The sequence below is a fragment of the Choloepus didactylus genome, chromosome 3 (genome assembly GCF_015220235.1).
Source record: "Choloepus didactylus isolate mChoDid1 chromosome 3, mChoDid1.pri, whole genome shotgun sequence".
Classification (NCBI taxonomy): domain Eukaryota; kingdom Metazoa; phylum Chordata; class Mammalia; order Pilosa; family Megalonychidae; genus Choloepus; species Choloepus didactylus.
In genome coordinates, this window is record NC_051309.1 from 214,319,073 (window position 1) to 214,336,037 (window position 16,965).

Sequence of the window (16,965 nt, forward strand, 5' to 3'; positions counted from 1 at the left end):
AATTAAAATGAATATTGCATCAATTCTCAATTAATTGTCTTATTTGCATATTTCCCAGTACTCAGTAAGCTAAGAAGTGATACCAAAATCCTCTGTGGGTAATTCTGCTCAAATGGATGTTGCTGGATTTAAGTTCTAACCTAGGAACTCAAATCCAGCAACAGCTGCATCTAGGACACCCAGACTCAGCTATCCACAGTCCCTTGGGCCTCAGTGAGGAGCTGTGGACACTCTGGCTTCAATAATTCTGGTCTCAAGTCCTGTTCCACCAGGACCCTGCAGAACAGCTACACCCAATTCAATGAGAAATTCTGTGGAAACATTCGGCTCACTGGTCCTCGGCCTCAGTTGTGGATCACAGTCTCTGAAAGCTTTTAAAGCTTCCCAGTTGATACACAACCCCAAGGCTGAGAACTATTACATTGGATGGAATTTCCAGACAAAATGTGTGGGATACATTACAAAGCCAGGTTAGAATTTTTTTTTCTTCAGATTTTAGTTTCATTATAAATATGTCACATTCAGTACATAAAATCTGAAGAAAAGAGGAAATGCATTCACAACCCCAGACAAAGAGACAACCTGATGCCATTTTATTATATTTTCTACTGTTTTCCTGATCCATTATTTTACACAGTTAAGGCCTTAGTGTAAGTACACATTTAAAAACTTTTTATACTACTTGACACTTACAGAAGCATTTTCCAGGCAAGGCAAGCAGTGTGATTATAAGAAAATATGTAAAAATCCTTACATTGGCTCCCTCCCTCCCTCCCACTCACCTTTACCCCCATATTCGTTTGCTAATGCTGCCGCTATGCAAAACACCAGAAATGGATTGGCTTTTATAAAGGTGGTTTACTTGGTCACAAATTTACAGTCTGAAGGTCATGAAAATGTCCTAATTAAGGCATCAACACAAGTATACCTTCACTGAAGGAAGGCCAATGGCATTCAGAAAACTTCTGTTAGCTGGAAAGGCATGTAACTGGCATCTTCTGATCCCAGGTTGTGTTCCAACTCCTCTCTCAGCTCCTGTGCGTTCTTCAAAATGTGGCTTTTGGGGCATTTTGTCCTCTCTTAGCTTCTCTGGAACAAACACTGGACTATCATCTCCAAAGTCTCAGCAAAAGTCTGCTTTCAGTAGCTGTTCCCAAAATGTCTCTCTTGGCTGCTCTCCAAAATGTCACTTCAGCTGCTCTCAGGTCCTTCTGTTTGTGAGCTCTTTTATAGGACTCCAGTGATTAAATCAAGACCCACCCTGAATGAGTGGGGTCCAAGATTGCATTAAAAGAACATGGCATTTCCTCTCTGGCTGCTTGAGGATCACCCGCCATCATGAATGACACGGTAACCATCCAGACCAGGGAATTCATGACCAACCAACTACTTCAGCAGAAACAAATGGTCGTCGATGTTCTTCACTCTGGAAAGGCAACAGTACTTAAGACAGAAATTCGGGAAAAACTAGCCAAAATGTACAAGACAACACCAGATGTCATCTTTGTATTTGGATTCAGAACCCATTTTGGTGGTGGCAAGACAACTGGCTTTGGCATGATTTATGACTCCTTGGATTATGCAAAGAAAAATGAACCCAAACACAGACTTGCAAGACATGGTCTGTATGAGAAGCAAAAGACCTCCAGAAAACAGCGAATGGAACGCAAGAACAGAATGAAGAAAAGTCAGGGGGACTGCAAAGGCCAATGTTGGTGCTGGCAAAAAGAAGGAGTAAAGATTCTTCAATGACTTGATCGTGATTGTGCAGATTTTACCAGAGGATTAATAAAACTATAAAAACTTGGGGAAAAAAAAAGAACATGGCGTTTTGGGGGACCCAATACATCCAAACCGGCACACCCCATCAGGTTAAAATAAGGACTCACCAAAGCACATTAAAAGAAAAACAGAGTCAGGGTTTAATTATGTTTACCTCAGCTCCTTACCAGATAAGGGCTCTTTTCAATAATAAAACTTCCATTTAGTAACATAGGGCCTTCCTCTTCAGAGCCTAAGGACCCACCTGCTTTGTTGTATACTTCCTTTGCTTAGGGCTTGGAAGTCACCTGGAAATTTTTGAGAGGATCTTTGAGTCAACAACACTGATTTTTCAGGAAGAGCCTGACTTGACATCCCACCCAGGCCTTCCTCCAGACCCTCCCAAAGTCGGTGTTACTGGGATGATTCAAGGATGGGATCCCAGCGTCACAGTGATCGATCATCGGTCCCTAACATAACAACACCTGAGCAATCGGAGTGAGCTGCCAGCTGCAGGTGGCTTTCCCTGCCTTTGGAGCGAAGGTGTGAGTTGTCCCTTTCACACAGATTTCTGACAGTCCACTAATAAGTAGCTTGCCCAGGCGGGAGCCCTCCTCTCCGGGAATCTAAGTCCTCTTTAAGCATTTCAATTAGGTGTAATATTGTGTGTAATTTGTTGCTTAATTAGGGAAGGCTATTCAGGGAGAGATGAAACAGTTTAAGGAAATGTTCACATACCTACTATTTTTATATGCACACATATAACTTGTTCATAAATACCAGTGTAAAGATTATGTGTTGATAGCTACATATTGTTTATGTTGAAAAAGAGTGAGTTGACCTTCATTTTAGAAGATGACGTATCCTGCATATCCCTTATGATCCATGGCATAGCTTTCCTCCCGAAACACTACAAGACAATAATTAGTAATAGAGGAATGGCTGTTGCCCACAACAGACCCCAAATCAAGGTTTTTCCATTGTGTTTGGATAAAATACCACTGTTTTACAAAGTAAACATTAGCAGAATAATTTAACTAAAATGGTTATTGTCTTCCTTCCAGGTAAAATGTACGAATGAACCTTTGATTCTTTGGAATTTAAGACAAAAGAAAACTTTCACAATTGATCACTCTTCAAAAACAAATCCAAAAATGTATTTCGTTACCCTGTATCCTGCCTCTTTCCACAAGTAATTTGAAGTGGATTAAACTAAAGAATGCATATGCATTAAGATGAATAAAATACAAAATAACAACCAGGAAAATGAGAAGCAGCAGATGTGCTAACTCCAAGGATTATCTGACTACTGCGATGGATCATCAGATCTGGCTTTGAGAGAGCAGCTATACAAAGTCTTTAGTACAAAACCCAGAACATGGTAGGTGTGGCTAAATATTATAATATTAGAATTCATAACCAATATGACATTTTATTCTAAATATCCATGTTATTACACCCATGAAGCTGTAGTACATCCATTTTTAAGGCTTTCAAATGATTTTGGAATAAGACATCACTGGATCTGAATCCTCTGATACAATCAGTACAGAGCTCTAAGAAGCTATGTGTGAGCTCATTTTATTCTAACCCAGTACTTTAAGATCCTTTGGGCCTAGTATTCCAAGAGGAAAAAAAAAGAATGATTAAACTTCAAATATGCTTTTGCTACATGCTTAGCTCTTTCATCTCTGACTGGAAAACTTGGATATATTAGTCTTTGAGAAATGTCTCTATGATTCTTGATGGTCTTGACAAATAAGAAAAGAAAGTAAGTTACATTGTTCTTGTCACATATAATGGAAGGTTTCTGCTAGAAGACTCTTACAATATATATCTAATGTGGGCCAGGAAGACAAGAGAATCTATCCAAACAGGATTGTCCTCATCCCACATCTGCATCCAACATCCCTGATTTCAAGAACCAACTTGTATAGCCCTAAGGCCCCAGGGCAGGCCTAGAGGGTCCCAGAAATACCATGTGTGGGGTTCAGGAGTGAGAACCTCCCTTAATTCAGCAGACGGTGGTTGTCATCAACAGTACAGACCCTAGAAAAGTCTAGCAGGACTCCATCTGACCCCAAAGGCCAAGTCTCTCCATGCACCCTGTGAGATCTTCTCTTTTGCCTTCTGCCAAGTCCTTAGGTGGGTTCACTCCTTGATTCACCTAAGGTGATCCTACAAGGCAGTTTACAAGTGTTACCTCTCCTTAGATATCCTTGCCCAGCTGTGGAAGCCCCAGGCCCAGGGCCTTCTCTATGGACCGTGAAGACTGTGCACACAGCAGCTTGGGTGACCTAGGTCAGTTAAGGTTTGACCTACTCTCCTTGTAGGATCAGGCCTCCCGGCACTAAATGTAATCTATAGTTTACCTCCTCCCTGAAACTCCTTGAGATACTGTTATCTACAAGATAACCTATAATCCTCCCCTGTTCCCTGCTGACTACAATCAATCCCTCCCTATGTCCACAAGACCCCTGCTCTGCTCTTATGCTCTCATACCCACTGGAATGTCTTTGTCCTAACCCTTATAAACCACTCCCTGGCACTCACTGCTTTTGCGGACTGTCTTCACATTGAGCTCTGAACCTGCCACCTTTCAGAGCAGCTCTGAATCCAGGCAATGGGAACGATTTCCATTTCCTTGTAAGTAAGCCCTGAATAAAAGTTCATGCCTCTGAACATGCCCGGCATCATCTTTGGCCTCTTGGCAGCAAAGGACCACTTGGGCCATGACAACAGTGCATGGCAGGTACTCAATAAATCAACAAATGAGAACCGAAAAGCCTTCTGCACAAAAACGACCCTAATGCAAAAGTTCAATCCAGAAAAGGTGTTTTTTTTTAAGATGCTGAGTTGTCAAGCTCATATTGTCAAAGTGAGTCCCCATGATTTTCACCAGATGGGCAGCCTCATCCTACAGTTGTGCCTGTTGGATGTACCCTCTATCTCTGTGATTATCCAGTTCCCCTCACTTTATTGGCAATTACCATCAATTATTATTAATTAGCAACTCTGTCTTAATGAGAATAAGAAGATTTAGGGTGAGGGGACGAAAAGCAAATGCACTATATTATTTTTGTGAAATAATAAAAAGAGAAAGGAGGAAATGCAGACATGATCAGTTTCTACCATTAATCAAATAGAAAACACTACTTTTTAAAGAAACGTATAGGTTAAATGTCTCTTTACAGTCCTTGAAAAATCTGTATTTGGTCCCAACTCATAAAATGACTGTAATTTTCTTGGATTCATCTGAGGCTAATAACTACTCCATGTTGCCTCACTCATGGTTAAGAACCTCTAAAATCTACCATGTGTCCACTGAGTTTTATTTAACCAAGAAATAGCATTAATACCAAGAAAGCATTATTGAAAGTAGAAAAAGTGAGAAAATGATTAGACTTTTAGAGCCCTTATATCATTGTCAAATTCTCCTGTTCCAACCGCCCCATCACATCTCCACAGTAAAAATCTTCAGAGGTGATTACAAAACTTTTTACATGTATTAAAAAGTCAATTTGTTTGCCCATAGACTAGAAATCTAATAGACATGGTGCCACAAATAATGCAAATGAATGTACACAAACCCTTTTTAGAGCTATTATGTGTTGTTGCTTATTTCTTTGGTTACGTAAAATTTCCAACTGACTGTGGTAGTTTTTAGAGGCACTTGCCAGTGTTAGAACATGCCATGCAGTTCTCCAGAAAATGAGGGGAGTGCTCTTTTCTCTAACTGCCTCAAGTCATAGCCTTCATTAAATCAGCCCAATACCCAATCTCTCAGCCAAAGAGCAGCAGATTCCTGAGAAGCTTTTCTCTTGTTTTTCTCAGAAAACTCTCTGCCTGGTAGCTACACTGGTATTTTTCTCAGCACAGAAAGTGTGGCCTTGGTCCAGTGGTCCAGAAGCTCTTATCTCAGAGTGACTGAAGGGAGGTCTTAAGAGCCTCCTTCCCTTACTTTCTGATCCCAGAGGCCTGAGCCCCAAGAGGTCACAATTGTGGCCTCCCTTAGAGCTGTGGACTGCGGGCCAACTGCCAACTAAGCTGGACCTGGGTTGAGGAAAGTTAGCACAGAGGGGCAAAACAGCCCCAGATGGCAACCTGACTCGCTTGCAGGGTTGCAGCCCCAACATCTCTGCAGCTGGGAGACCGCCTCCTGCCCGCTAGTGTCCTGCACAATTCCCTTTGCTCCCACTGTGCCTGCTCTCCATTCGTGGAAGCTTCACCCAGCTTCACTTCCAATCTTAACCAGCCCGGCTGATCATCCGGCAGTTTCCCAGCCTCTGCTCTCTCCTGTTCTCTTCGCATCTCAGTCTCACCCCCACCCCTCCTTGGCTGCCCCCTAAATGTAGCTCCTTTCTTGGGTTTCTGCCCTGGGTACCCCTTGGTTATTTCACCAACACCCATGGCTTCAGCTGTCTCCAGTCTGCCAATTATTTACAGCAGGGATTTCCAACCCTGCTGTCTTCAGACATCCAAGTCTGCCTCTCCAGCTACCTTCTAGAGCTTTCCAACCTGATGTCCTCTTGGCATATCATTCAAAGTGGGTAAAACAGAAACTATCTTCCGCTTCCTCCAAAAAAAGTTTTTGTCCTTTTTCCTAAGTTAATGTCATCACCAGTCACCCTTTTTCCCCAATTGGCAAACTTTCTATCATACTTTACTCCTCCCTGTACCTCCTCAGCTCAACGCTACATCCTAAAAAACACATGAAGCTCTCCCTTTTTCTCCATCCCCACCATCATCTTAGGTAGGCATTGTCTTGTTTCCTTTAACAGCTTCCAAACTGATTTCTATCACTCGCGTTTCTTTCTTTAGGTATCTTTCTAAAACGCAAAGTGCATCGTGCCTACACACATTTCATAACTTCCAACTGCTTGCAGGTAAAACCCAAACTCCAGTGCCTGGTATACCAGTGCCTTCACAGTGGGCCCCCAGACTCCTTCACCAGCTTCTTTTCCAGCGTCTCCTCCCCAAGCTCCCAGGCCTCAGGCCAGACCTAACTTCTCCCCCTGGCCAAGCACAGCTCCCCTCCCAGGTCACCAAGCCGCTGGTCATGCAGTCTCCGCAACTTGGAATGCCCTTGTCTTTGCCTGTCAGATACCCACTCACCATTTAAGAACTTGGCTGGCAGACCTACCTCCTGGAAGGCAGTGTCTGGGTTATTATCTTAATCATCTACATAACAACTGCAGTCCCTATATAATGCATTGCACAGAGCAGGTGCTCAAAAATGCCTGTAGGCTTTAATTTCACCAGAATAAGAAAACTGAAAAGGCAGATCCTTTTCTAACAGTTTCATTAAATTTTAATTATCTCCTCTCCCCGCAATTGATACTATTTAACTGAGAGTCTAATCTGAAAGATATTTACTGAAGTGATTTCTGGGAGGAAATTCTCACAGTGGAATCCTGTGCCTGAAGTAACAGCAATGTCCTCTTTTTTTTTTTTTTCTTTTTCAGTGCACTATTTTATTGGATAATTTGTAAGTTTACAGAAAAATCATGCAGAAAATAGAATTCCCATATACCTCCCCAACCCCCCCCACACATGCAGTTTTCCTTATTATTAACATGTTGCGTAAAACTTTGTTACAATTGATAAACAATATTATAATTATACTATTAACTATAGTCTGTAGTTTACATGAGAGTTCACTGTGATGTACAGTCCTATGTATTTTAAAATTTTATTCTAGTAGCATATATACAACCTAAAATTCCCCCCCTTAGACCACATTGAAAAATATAACACAGTGGAGTTAATTACATGTGCAATGTTGTGCCATCATCGCTACCATTCATTGCAAAAACTTTTCCATAACCCCAAAACTCTGTACTGCTTAAGCATTAACTCCCTACACACATCCCAGCCCCTGGTAACCTGTATTCTAGTTTCAGATTTTATGATTTGCTTATTTTAATTATTTTATATCTGTGATAGCAATGTCCTCTTGAGTCTTCCCAGGGTCGTCACTTGGAAAACCTGGAGCGTGGTAGGGTCAGGGGTTAGGAGGAAGGAGGGTCATATTTGAATCTATTTAAAAAGAAAAGCAAAAAGAAACAGCACTGTAAAACTTGCAGGGTTAAAACAAATCCCCCATCTCCTGACAGTGTAACTTCACTCCCTTATACATGTCTAACTGTACAATTCAATTAGGCTGATAGAGAAATAACTGGGTATAATAAGCTGCAAAAAGCAAAGGAAACCACCTCGTGATCAGATAAGGATGCCTGGAATGCTGAGGAGACCTAGAGCTGCAGGCTCTGCTTCTGTCAAGCTCTCTGGTGTGGCCTCTTCACCTTTCCTTGACTTCCATTCCCACTTGTTTAAGGAGAACTTTCAGAAGTTGCAATTTTCTGGAAGGCTGGAAAGCTGCTAGCAGACAGTCTGGAAAGGAGGATAAAACAAAAGTGGAGGGGAGAGAAGGCCGAGTTGGAGATGGAAATGTCAGAGATGGGATTTGGGATAGCAGGAGCTTGTGGAAATTTCTCCTCACCATCGCTTTCTCTCCTGCTGTAATTCAGGCCCTGCTGGCCTCTCTTGTTGATTGCTTTCCCTGATGACGAATGACAGCACATACCACCACCATCCCTGCAAACCGTGAGTCAGGCCCCAGGCCTCAGCCAGCGCAAGGTCTCCAACAAGCCGCTCTAACAATGCTTCTCCCCTGTTTTCCCAGGTCCCCTTCCGTTACAGGATAAACCCAAGTTTTTCAGTTAGGCCTTCACAGGCCTCCCTGTCCTAATCGCTGCCTGCTTCTTTGTCTTATCTCCTGACCTCCCAACCTCACATCCCAGTCCATGGGTCTTTGCATGTCGTTTGTTGCCTCGGTGCATTTATTTGTTCATGCTCTTCTCCTTGCTTGGACTCTCCTTTCAAGATTTACATCAGGCATGTTATCGTCAAGGAAGATACACACCTGGACACATAGACAGACAGACTCAGACACACAGCAGATACAAACATACACATGTAGACACACACACACAGTCACACACAGACACACACACACACACACACACAGCACACCCAGCTCCAAGACTGGCCTGAAGCCCCTTCTCTGGGCTCCCACAGCACCTTATCCAAAGCTCTGTCACTTCACTGGTGACTTTTTTTTATTTTATTAGAGAAGTTGTGGGTTTACAGAGCAATCATGCATAAAGCACAGGATTCCCAGATACCAATCCATTATTAATACCTTGCATTGGAATATTTGTTACAATTGATGAGAGCACATTTTTATAATTGTACGATTAACTAGAGTCCATGGTTTAACTTAGGGTTCACTGTTCATGTACTGTAGTTCCATGGATTTTTTTTTTTAATTTTTATTCTGTTACCAAATATACAATCTAATATTTCCCCTTTAAACCACATTCTGACATGTATTTCAGTGCTACTAATTGCATTCACAATGTTGTGCTACCATCACCACCAGCACTGGTCACTTTTTTTTGACATTGTTGATTTATAAATCTGTCCCCCTTGTCTAGATGATAAATCCTTCCATCTCAGTGACCCTGTCCTTTGTAACTTTAAACATCCCTTCCTGACTCACACACTGTCTAGTTCTTGATGGACCATCAGTGAAGACTTGTTGACCTGAACCAACACAGTAATTACAAGGCAGGGAGAGGGACTGGGGAAAGGAATGGCTTCCACGGTGACTGTTTCAGTTTCCTAGGCTGCTTGAAGCAGATACCGTGAAATGGGTTGGCTTAAACAATGGGAATACATTAGCTTACAGTTTGAGGTCAAGAAAATTTCCAAATCAAGCTTTCATCAAGGTGATGTTTTCTTGCCAAAGACTGGCTGCCGGTGACCCTTGACTCCTTTGTCTCATGGCAAGGCAAAATGGCAGCATCTGTTGCTCTCTCCCTTCTCTTCTGGATTTCATTGATTTCAGCTTCTTGCTTCCATGGTTTTCTTTCTCTCTCTGTATTCATTCCATTTATAAAGGATTCCAGTAATAGGATTAAGTCCCATCTTGAATAAGGTGGGTCACACCTTAACTGAAGTAGCCTCATCAAAAGATCCTACTTACAATGGGTTTACACCACGGGAATGGGTTAGGTTAGATTTAAAAACATGTTTTCTTGAGGTATAAAGAGCTTCAAACTACCACAGTGAACAATTCTAAAATTTATTCTTTTCACCAAATCTCTGGACAAGTGCATATTTCTGTGACCATAATATAAATTTATATATATATATAAATATAAATAAATATAGAATATAAAATTGACAGTAACAGCTTCCTTCATCTGACCCTTCAAGTCTTACGCAAATACAGTCTATGAAAACAAATTGTACTGCTTAAAACTTAGGCCTTTTTCCAATCTGACATATTCAGCAGAATAAACTGACTTTATTCCACTTGTAAGCAGCTAAAAGGAAACAGCAAACAAATTTGCTTAGAGCTTCACTTAGCTCTCATTTTGTGCCCCATTTATCTCCTAGATTAAAACTCTTTGTAGATAGGAGTGGTGTCTGATTATTCTTCAGATTTCCCACAGCTCCTGGCAGAATGCTTTCAGTATGAGTGGCAAAAACATTGGAGAAGAAGCTGGGACAGGATGGGACTGGGTCCCGTGGACTTCCCAAAGGAAAAAGAAACATGTAACTTGTAGATGTAATAAAACCTTCAAGAGTACACAAAACCAGCCACGTGAATTGTGGGAACTCGGCCATGTTTCTATTTGTTCCATAGCAGTTGAAAGTCCACGGACGTTATGAGCACAGGCTTTGGGACCAGACCGCTCTGGTCAGATCACAATTTTGGCGTGCACTAATTGTGTGCCCCTGGGGTTAGCTGAGTCCCAGTATCCTCGTCTGTAAAAGAGGAAAATAATATTGACTTTATAGGGGAGTTGTCAAGCACTCACCATGGTGCTGGGCACAGAGGATGTGGTCTATAAATGAATGCTATTTATTACTGCTATTGTGATTATTGTCATCTGGGTTCTCAGTAAATTTGAAATGAGAGCGGAGGTTCTAAATTAGAGCAGAACACTGTTAAAATCTTGGTGAGTTTGGGAATTTGGAGAGGTATAAAGTGAGAAATCACATCTGAATGTAAGTCTAGACAAAAAGCAAATTATTAAAGCAACTCACTGAAACTCGAGACCAGAGCATAAGTAAGATGCTTCTGGAGCAGGAGGTGGAAGGCGTGTGTGGCCACGAACGGGGTCAGCTGGGTGGCTGAAGCCTGATCTCCAAAGGAAGGCAAGTTCAAGCCTAATTTTAGTTCCACGTGGCAGCAAACTGCCACCTGGAAACAGGGAACCAGACCAGGAAATCCAGACAACAGGCAACCTGAATCTGGCTCTTCAGTGATCCGTCCAGACTTCCAACTCCTGGGCAGAGAGCTCAGCAAGGACAAGATGAGTAATGAGGACCACACAGAAGCCCAGTCCCGTTGTGGTGAAGCTCTGGACACCACCACTCCCAGCGCTCCTGGAACTGGTGTCAAAGCACAGCTGGGTGCAAGGTGGGAACCCAGGATTCCAGCCGTGGGCCCAGGATCCCCAAGCCCCATAGGCAGGAGGGCTTCAACTGTTGACTTCCTGCCTGAGTGCTGGCTCAGGACTCCAAGGTTGGGGGGTGGTGGGGTGGGGTGGATCAGTGAAGTCAGCGTCTCTGCTACCAGGGGTTGGTGGAGAAAGATACCGGAATATGGAGTGAAGCCACAGATCCTGCTGAATTCAAATATGGTGAACGATCAAGTGTTGATGTTGGTCAACTTCTTTTCTTCCAGAATAGTCTTTGTGTAGCCACAGGCACTGCTACATGCAGCATATACAGCTAGGCATATACAGTTAACTTGCAGATTATATAACAACATCACTGGACATTATAAATGGCCCTTTTACATCTCCAAAACACTGGCCACTTGTTCCTAACTAACCCTGGGAGGTAGAAAGGCTGATGATTTTTCTGCGGATTGAACCGATCAAGCCTTAGCAATGTTAAAAATGCTTCACAAAGTTAATAAGTGGCAGATGTGGGAACTGACAAAGGAATCCTGGTTTCTGCCTAATGTTCTTTCCACTTCTACAGGGTGAACTGTATCTATTTGGAGGATAGCTGCAGTTATTTTTAAACCCCAGCCTACCTTCTTGGGGAGCTAATCCAGCCAACCCTGAGGCCAGCCTCCTTCTCCCCCAACATCCCTCCCACCCCTCCTTCCCAGGGTTTGTTTACAATAGGAGCCATTAATGACTCAGGTTCCTTAAGCTGCTTTGAGTTGGGTTTCAGTCGCCAGCAAACAAAGAATACTAGCTAATGCATAAATAGCTGAGCAGCAAGTGCTGGGAGGCACACAAGGAAATGCAGAGACCAACGATGGAGAACAGGCGCTGCGTCATGCTGCACCCCGGCACCCATACAGGACCCAGCACACAGCAGGCACTTAAGAAGGATTTGGTGAATAAATGCCGGAGGCAGCTGGTGAGCGCCTGCTCCTGCGCCCCAGCTCACTTCCGGGTCTGCGCTTCATCCTGCTCTTGAGAGAGCCCAGCTGGGTGTCTGCCTTTTTGTCGCCGTGGGGCTGGGAAGGGCCATACCGAGAGTCCTGTCTTTCTATTGCCTTAGAAAGGTTTGCAAAGGTAATCCCTGTGAATCTGAATTTCTTGCAACCCCAAAAGCCTCATATGATTTATGTCCTAACAACAACTGCGTGATACGGAAGTGATAAAGATGAGATAAAGTTTCAGCGAGACTAGGCAACTTGCCAAAGGGCACGGTGCTAGCAGCTAGCAACTTCACAACACTCGTTCAAGCCGTGTCCAAGGAGCCACGCTGCTGCCTTGATTCTCTCCATTCGAGATTAGCTTTCCCTTCTAGGCCTCTCCTCGACTCTTCCTTTGCTTTCCTGTAACCTCTTCTTAATCTTGAAGCATGGCTCGGGTCCCTGTGCACGAATACGAGCCAGCTGGAGCAGGAACACGGCGATCAACAGTGGGGCTCTGGCGCCTGCGCAGCTGGGTCCTGCCCGATCCCCGGGGTACCTGGGACCCACCCTCTGCGATTATCCAGCTCCGGCCTCAGAGACCTCCCACGACCTGCCCCTCCGATGCCACATCCTCACTCTAATTTGACTGGGTGCGTTCCAGCTCCTCATGTCAGCTCTGCCCACTCAGCTCTTGGCCTCTTGTCAGTCAGGAGCAGCCTGGGACGTGACTTCCCCACGGACCCTGAACTCTTAATTCGAAAGTTCAAGGCTGAGCCTTTCACCATGCGCATGCGCTTTCGTTCTTTCCATCTGGTCAACCCGGGCATCTTCATGTCTCCGCGGAAGTCCTACTTCTCCAGAAAACTCTTCCAGGCAACTGCAGCCCCAGAGCTCCTTCTCCTTCCTCAGCCCATATCAGGTGTCACATTTAACACGCACTGGGGAATTGGAGTTAGAAGTACTCTCATATTGTTCTCCAATTGTGTAAATTTTCCTCTCTTGAATCCTGTTAAAGCTACACAGAAGCATTGTCATATAGTTTTCCATAAATGTTATGTAGCCTGGCACAGAATTCAGTCCATGGGAAGTGCTCAAAAAATAACCCTGATAAAATCAGTAAATCAAGCATTGACTATATGAACATTTAAAGATGATCTAGAGAACCCAGAGCTACAGAAGTAATAGGCAGTCTATTATCTAGGGAATTTTTATTTTTATTTGAGTGCCCGCTGTTGTCCAGTAACGTGGCTACTATGGAGAAGAAAGGAATAGAAAATGAGAATAAGTTATCGTCCCTGCCTTCTCGGACACACAATCTATTGAGGAAGCAGAAACATATAAACTAAAAATTGTAGTGCAATGTGATAAATGTAATAATTATAATAACCACAAAATTCCATAGTGGAAGCAGAGGGTGGAGCCACCACAATGAGAGATTTAGAGAAGACATCATAGAACACCTGATTTGGGTCTCAAAGGATGTCATAGTCACTTACCCTGTGTGCTAGTTTGAATGTATTATGTACCCCAAAACACCATTATCTTTGATGTAATCTTGTGTGGGCAAATGTATTAGTGTTGATTAGGTTGTAATTCTTTGATTGTTTCCATGGAGATGCAACCCACTCAACTGTGGGCGATAACTCTGATTGGATAATTTCCATGGAGGTGTGGCCCCACCCATTCAGCATGGGCCTTGATTAGTTTACTAGAGCACTGTATAAGCTCAGACAGAAGGAGCGAGCTTGCTACAGCCAAGAGGGACACTTTGAAGAAGGCACAAGAGCTGGGAAGAGAGTTGCTGCAGATGAGAGACAGTTTGAAGACCGCCATTGAAAGCAGACTTTTGCTCCGGAGAAGCTAAGAGAGGAAAAGCACCCCAAGAGCAACTAAGAGTGACATTTTTGAGGAACTGCAGCCTGGAGAGGAATGTCCTGGGAGAAAGCCATTTTGAAACCAGAACTCTGGAGCAGATGCCAGCCATGTGTCTTCCCAGCTAACAGAGGTTTTCCGGACACCACTGGCCATCCTCCAGTGAAGGTACCCAATTGTTAATGACTTACCTTGGACACTTTATGGCCTTAAGACTGTAACTTTGTAACCAAATAAACCCCCTTTACAAAAGCCAATCCATTTCTGGTGTTTTGCTTAATGGCAGCATTAGCAAACCGGAACAGCCTGCTATAAAGACATCAGCCCACCTACCCAGCCGTCTTATGCTGGACCAAGAACCGGGAGATACACAGGCAAGGCCGGCCTTTCTCTAGTAGAACATCCTACCAGGAGACAGCGCACTGGGACTTGCGTGTGACTTACTATCTTGGTTTCAATGTAACATCCTCCAAAGCAATTAAAAATGGTTTTACCCAGACGCTGATGTTTAATTCCCTTCTCTGTACCCACTTGGAAAAAATAACAGACTTATTAGATCTAAAATAAGCCCTGATTAGAAACCATCAGTTTAAAAATCAGTAAACGTGTCCTAATCCCTCCAGGGGAAAAGGAGAGCGGCTCCTCTCTGTCTTCCTTAAAAAAGTCATTATTTATACACAGCTTTATGTTGCAAGATCCAAAGGCAAAGAAGTGTCCAGCTGCGTGCACCCTCCAAATCCCGCACGACTTATTTGGCTAGAAGTAATCTCAGCTCCAGGCTTGCTTACATTTTTGGGTTACCCTTTTGACTGGAATGCATCTCGGTGTTCTCATTAGAGCTGTCTTCCCAGGCCGGCCTGCACTCTGCCTTTGTTGCTGTTAGTTTCTGTGCAGCCGGGCCTGGTGTGTTGCCCATCACGCTGACACTGGCTGTTCCCACGCCAGAGACCCCCCCAGGCCCCTCCCCCGCTCCTCCCCCACAGCCACGCTACAGCCCTTCCTGGGTATTTACAGTAAGATTTTAAAAATTTAACTCTTCTCCTAATTTGTACTTTTCGTAGAAAACTACAACGAAAAATGTTAAGAAAAGTCCCATAATCCACCATCCAGAGTCAAATACTGTTAGTTTTCTGGCAGAATCCTAATTTAAGAATTTATTTCTTTACTTAAAATAAGCAAATTCATAGAGTCAGCAAGTAGAATACAGGTTCCCAGGGATCGGGGTGGGGATAGAGAAGGGGGAATTAATGCCTAATTGGTACAGATTTTCTCTTTAGGCAGATTGTAAAGTTTTGGAAATGGATGGTGGTGACCGATTTGCGAAACACTGCAAATGTATTTAAAGGCGCTGAATTATATATTTGAATGTGGTTGAAAGGGGGAAATTTTAGGTCGTATATAAATAACTAGAATAAAAAATTACAAGAAAAAACCACAGGCCTGTAAAGAAAAGTGAACCCTAATGTAAACTATGGACTATAGTTAATAGTACAATTAAAATGTTCTTTCATCAGCTGTAACAAAGTTACCACAGTAATGCAATGTGTTGATAATAAGGGGGGTATATGAGAACTCAGTATTTTCTGCATGATTTTTCTGTAAACCTACAACTTCTCTAATAGAAAATATGTATTTAAAAAGAATCTGATCATGAAACAAATTTAATTAATTACATCACTATGTTTTTCATGACAAAAATAATATGTTCCTTGATATGTCACGAGAATGGCACGTAGCCTCTGTGGTCTTTTTCCCAAAAACCCATAACCCCAGTCTAATCATGAGAAAAACACAAGACAGACCCAAATTGAGACACTGTCTACAAAATACCTGACCAGCCCTCCTCAAAACTGACAATGTCATCAAAAACAAGGAAAGTCTCAGAAAACTGTCACAGACCAGAGGAATCTAAGGTGTCGTGATGACTAACTGTAATGTGGGATCCTGAAACAGAAAAAGGACATTAGGTAAAACCTTTAAAAATCTGGCAAAAGTACAGACACTAGTGAAAATGTGTCTGAATCAGTTCATGAGCTGTGATAAATGTATCATGTTAATGTAAGATCTTGACAAGAAGGGCAACTGAGTACTGGATGTATGAGAACTCTCTTTGCAACTTTTCTGTAAATCTAAAATTATGCTCAAATCAAAAGCTTATTTTAAAATAGCAATAAACAGTCACGGAGGAAAAAATTCAAACAATATGGAAGTGTATAAAATAAAAGGCAATAGCCCTCTCCTTCCACCTTCTTATCTCACAGTTGGCGCCAGCCTTATTTTCTGGGAATGTTTTTCTTTATTGCATAGTTGAGCTCACACTGCAAATAAAATTTTGAATGCTGGCTTTTTTAACATGGTAGCATGAGCATTTTCCCAAGTCCTTAAGAACTCTTCTTAAAGGCAATTTTATAGGTAGTGCAATATTCATCGCACAACTTTCTTGCCTAAGTTAGCTGTGATCTAGGTCTTCTGTTTCCAAAAGGTTTGCTTTTATTTACCATGTCTTACAATGGTTCCTCGTGCAGAGAACTGCTCCTCTGCTTTCTCCAAGGAACCCAGAAGGCAGCAAAATTGATATCAATCAAAAGCAGTGGGTTCTCTGCCTGATGCACTAAAATGAACAATTCCCGAGACACTGGGGTTTCAAAGAGAAAAAGAGTTTATTGCTAGGTGCAAAGCAGGAAATCAGACAGTCTATTGGCCTAAAAATCTGTCTCCCTGAACTGCAGCAATTCTGACAGTTGTTTAGTATAAAAAGAGGGGCAGGTTTTGTGATAATGAGTACAATGGCCTCAGGTGATGTAATTAGAGGTGATCTAATTATTGAGCATGCACAGATTGATTGCATGCTTAGTCACAGAATGTATGTAAGA

The 16,965-nt window shown here is 42.8% G+C and overlaps 1 pseudogene; it reads left to right on the forward strand.

Moving 5' to 3' along the window:
• The first annotated feature begins 1,338 nt into the window (after positions 1 to 1,338).
• Positions 1,339 to 1,738, forward strand: LOC119528985 (annotated as a pseudogene).
• The last annotated feature ends 15,227 nt before the right edge of the window (positions 1,739 to 16,965 follow it).